Here is a 5,000-nt window from a genome sequence, read left to right on the forward strand (position 1 = left end):
CCCGAAGGCCGGCGGGATCGGACGAGGCTGCTCACCGCTTCTCTTAGGGAACCCGAAGCGTACGACGCAGCGCGCCTGCCCTGCCGCAGTGGGTCCACACTGACCGGGGAGCGCGGTTGGGTCGTCTTCTGCGGTTCTCCAGAGGGTCCTGAAAACCCTGTCGCCAATAATCTGCAGGCGCCTGCCGTCCCGACCCGGCATCACGGGCCGGTGGCTGAGCCGCCGGCGCCGCCGCTCCGACAAGACGGCGCCGCCTCGGAAGCCCCTCCTTGGGGCTGCTGCGAATTCACTCCGATAGGTGGCGTCCGCGGCTCCCCTGCCGTGCCGGTCTACCCGTAGAAACCTATAGGACCCACACCTTCCGCTTAGTCGATGGAGGTTTGAGCCCTAGCCTCCTGCGGTACCAGCTTGACCGCCACTAGGGGCGCTGCTGCTCGGTAACAACTTGAGTTGTTGCAAAAGAAAAAGAGGAAAGCAGAAACCGCTCGCTCGCTCGCTCCCTTTCTTGGGTAGAAGGGACGACGGGTAGCCCGGTCTACCCATAGATGAGTCAGGAGACGGCGGCTCTCTGCACCATCAGGCCCCCGTTCTGCCGGTCTACCTGCCCCCCCACCCAAACACACACACAAACAACCAAAAGGAAGAAGGGACGGCCGGAAGTAGGGACGGCCGGCCGGCCAGCCAGCGACAGAAGGAGCGGTCCGGTGGGACTGGAAGCATTGCCCAGGCTGGGACGTCCCGGTCTACTCGCCGGAGAGGCTGGCGCTTCCGGTCTACCCGGAGAAAGCAAGTCTTCCCGGTCTACCCGCCGGTTGCCCCGGTCTACTCGCCGGAGAGCCTGGGGCTTCCCGGTCTACCTCCCCGAAAGCACGGCCTCCCGGTCTACCAGGCGGAAGCTGGCAGCGTTGCCCGGTCGACGGGCCCTTGGTTCCACTCCGGTCTGCTCGCCGGAGAGTCTGGGGCTTCCCGGTCTACTTCCCCGAAAGCAAAGCCGCCCGGTCTACCCGCCCTTCCGCGCCGGTTTCCCCGGTCTACTCGTCGGAGAGGCTGGGGCTTCCCGGTCTACTTCCCCGAATGCAAAGCCTCCCGGTCTACCCGCCCTTCCGCGTCGGTTGTCCCGGTCTACTCGCCGGAGAGGCTGGGGCGTCCGGTCTACCCGGAGAAAGCAAGTCTTCCCGGTCTGCCCGCCGGTTGCCCCGGTCTACTCGCCGGAGAGTCTGGGGCTTCCCGGTCTACCTGAGAGAAAGCAAGGCCTCCCGGTCTACTCGCCGGAGAGCCTGGGACGTCCCGGTCTACCTGAGAGAAAGCAAGTCTTCCCGGTCGACTCGCAAGGGCGCCGCTTGCCCCGGTCTACCCGCCGGAGAGGCTGGGGCTTCCCGGTCTACTTCCCCGAAAGCAAAGCCTCCCGGTCTACCCGCCCTTCCGCGTCGGTTGCCCCGGTCTACTCGCCGGAGAGGCTGGGGCGTCCGGTCTACCCGGAGAAAGCAAGTCTTCCCGGTCTACCCGCCGGTTGCCCCGGTCTACTCGCCGGAGAGTCTGGGGCTTCCCGGTCTACCTCTCCGAAAGCAAGGCCTCCCGGTCTACTCGCCGGAGAGCCTGGGACGTCCCGGTCTACCTGAGAGAAAGCAAGTCTTCCCGGTCGACTCGCAAGGGCGCCGCTTGCCCCGGTCTACCCGCCGGAGAGGCTGGGGCTTCCCGGTCTACTTCCCCGAAAGCAAAGCCTCCCGGTCTACCCGCCCTTCCACGTCGGTTGCCCCGGTCTACTCGCCGGAGAGGCTGGGGCGTCCGGTCTACCCGGAGAAAGCAAGTCTTCCCGGTCTACCCGCCGGTTGCCCCGGTCTACTCGCCGGAGAGCCTGGGACGTCCCGGTCTACCTGAGAGAAAGCAAGTCTTCCCGGTCGACTCGCAAGGGCGCCGGTTGCCCCGGTCTACCCGCCGGAGAGGCTGGGGCTTCCCGGTCTACTTCCCCGAAAGCAAAGCCTCCCGGTCTACCCGCCCTTCCGCGTCGGTTGTCCCGGTCTACTCGCCGGAGAGGCTGGGGCGTCCGGTCTACCCGGAGAAAGCAAGTCTTCCCGGTCTACCCGCCGGTTGCCCCGGTCTACTCGCCGGAGAGCCTGGGACGTCCCGGTCTACCTGAGAGAAAGCAAGTCTTCCCGGTCGACTCGCAAGGGCGCCGGTTGCCCCGGTCTACCCGCCGGAGAGGCTGGGGCTTCCCGGTCTACTTCCCCGAAAGCAAAGCCTCCCGGTCTACCCGCCCTTCCGCGTCGGTTGTCCCGGTCTACTCGCCGGAGAGGCTGGGGCGTCCGGTCTACCCGGAGAAAGCAAGTCTTCCCGGTCTACCCGCCGGTTGCCCCGGTCTACTCGCCGGAGAGTCTGGGGCTTCCCGGTCTACCTGAGAGAAAGCAAGTCTTCCCGGTCGACTCGCAAGGGCGCCGGTTGCCCCGGTCTACCCGCCGGAGAGGCTGGGACGTCCGGTCTACCCGGAGAAAGCAAGTCTTCCCGGTCTACCCGCCGGTTGCCCCGGTCTACTCGCCGGAGAGTCTGGGGCTTCCCGGTCTACCTCCCCGAAAGCAAGGCCTCCCGGTCTACTCGCCGGAGAGCCTGGGACGTCCCGGTCTACCTGAGAGAAAGCAAGTCTTCCCGGTCGACTCGCAAGGGCGCCGGTTGCCCCGGTCTACCCGCCGGAGAGGCTGGGGCTTCCCGGTCTACTTCCCCGAATGCAAAGCCTCCCGGTCTACCCGCCCTTCCGCGTCGGTTGCCCCGGTCTACTCGCCGGAGAGGCTGGGGCGTCCGGTCTACCCGGAGAAAGCAAGTCTTCCCGGTCTACCCGCCGGTTGCCCCGGTCTACTCGCCGGAGAGTCTGGGGCTTCCCGGTCTACCTGAGAGAAAGCAAGTCTTCCCGGTCGACTCGCAAGGGCGCCGGTTGCCCCGGTCTACCCGCCGGAGAGGCTGGGACGTCCGGTCTACCCGGAGAAAGCAAGTCTTCCCGGTCTACCCGCCGGTTGCCCCGGTCTACTCGCCGGAGAGTCTGGGGCTTCCCGGTCTACCTGAGAGAAAGCAAGGCCTCCCGGTCTACTCGCCGGAGAGCCTGGGACGTCCCGGTCTACCTGAGAGAAAGCAAGTTTTCCCGGTCGACTCGCAAGGGCGCCGCTTGCCCCGGTCTACCCGCCGGAGAGGCTGGGGCTTCCCGGTCTACTTCCCCGAAAGCAAAGCCTCCCGGTCTACCCGCCCTTCCACGTCGGTTGCCCCGGTCTACTCGCCGGAGAGGCTGGGGCGTCCGGTCTACCCGGAGAAAGCAAGTCTTCCCGGTCTACCCGCCGGTTGCCCCGGTCTACTCGCCGGAGAGTCTGGGGCTTCCCGGTCTACCTCTCCGAAAGCAAGGCCTCCCGGTCTACCCGCCCTTCCGCGCCGGTTTTCCCGGGCTACTCGCCGGAGAGGCTGGGACGTCTGGTCTACCCAGAGAAAGCAAGTCTTCCCGGTCTACCCGCCGGTTGCCGCGGTCTACTCGCCGGAGAGTCTGGGGCTTCCCGGTCTACCTCCCCGAAAGCAAGGCCTCCCGGTCTACTCGCCGGAGAGCCTGGGACGTCCCGGTCTACCTGAGAGAAAGCAAGTCTTCCCGGTCGACTCGCAAGGGCGCCGGTTGCCCCGGTCTACCCGCCGGAGAGGCTGGGGCTTCCCGGTCTACCTCCCCGAAAGCAAGGCCTCCCGGTCTACTCGCCCTTCCGCGTCGGTTGCTCCGGTCTACTCGTCGGAGAGGCTGGGACGTCTGGTCTACCCGGAGAAAGCAAGTCTTCCCGGTCTACCCGCCGGTTGCCCCGGTCTACTCGCCGGAGAGCCTGGGACGTCCCGGTCTACCTGAGAGAAAGCAAGTCTTCCCGGTCGACTCGCAAGGGCGCCGCTTGCCCCGGTCTACCCGCCGGAGAGGCTGGGGCTTCCCGGTCTACTTCCCCGAAAGCAAAGCCTCCCGGTCTACCCGCCCTTCCGCGTCGGTTGTCCCGGTCTACTCGCCGGAGAGGCTGGGGCGTCCGGTCTACCCGGAGAAAGCAAGTCTTCCCGGTCTACCCGCCGGTTGCCCCGGTCTACTCGCCGGAGAGTCTGGGGCTTCCCGGTCTACCTGAGAGAAAGCAAGTCTTCCCGTTCGACTCGCAAGGGCGCCGGTTGCCCCGGTCTACCCGCCGGAGAGGCTGGGACGTCCGGTCTACCCGGAGAAAGCAAGTCTTCCCGGTCTACCCGCCGGTTGCCCCGGTCTACTCGCCGGAGAGTCTGGGGCTTCCCGGTCTACCTCCCCGAAAGCAAGGCCTCCCGGTCGACTCGCAAGGGCGCCGCTTGCCCCGGTCTACCCGCCGGAGAGGCTGGGGCTTCCCGGTCTACCTCCCCGAAAGCAAAGCCTCCCGGTCTACCCGCCCTTCCGCGTCGGTTGCCCCGGTCTACTCGCCGGAGAGGCTGGGGCGTCCGGTCTACCCGGAGAAAGCAAGTCTTCCCGGTCTACCCGCCGGTTGCACCGGTCTACTCGCCGGAGAGTCTGGGGCTTCCCGGTCTACCTCTCCCAAAGCAAGGCCTCCCGGTCTACCCGCCCTTCCGCGCCGGTTTTCCCGGGCTACTCGCCGGAGAGGCTGGGACGTCTGGTCTACCCGGAGAAAGCAAGTCTTCCCGGTCTACCCGCCGGTTGCCGCGGTCTACTCGCCGGAGAATCTGGGGCTTCCCGGTCTACCTCCCCGAAAGCAAGGCCTCCCGGTCTACTCGTCGGAGAGTCTGGGACGTCCGGTCTACCCGGAGAAAGCATTTCTTCCCGGTCTACCCGCCGGAGGGGCTGAGGCTCCCCGGTACCAGCTCAGCCGCCACTAGGGGCGCCGTCCCTTCACAACTCTCGGTTAGAGTGCAGTGAGTGGCCCATTTGAATGAAACGCCCGGTCGACCCGCAGGGGCATTAAGGGAGAAAACACTTGGTGTGCCTTTTCGGGGGGGGGGTGGAGCACACGGCATGGCTTCCCTTGCGTACG

The sequence above is a fragment of the Zootoca vivipara genome, chromosome 16, assembly GCF_965207765.1.
Source record: "Zootoca vivipara chromosome 16, rZooViv2.hap1.1, whole genome shotgun sequence".
Lineage (NCBI taxonomy): Eukaryota > Metazoa > Chordata > Lepidosauria > Squamata > Lacertidae > Zootoca > Zootoca vivipara.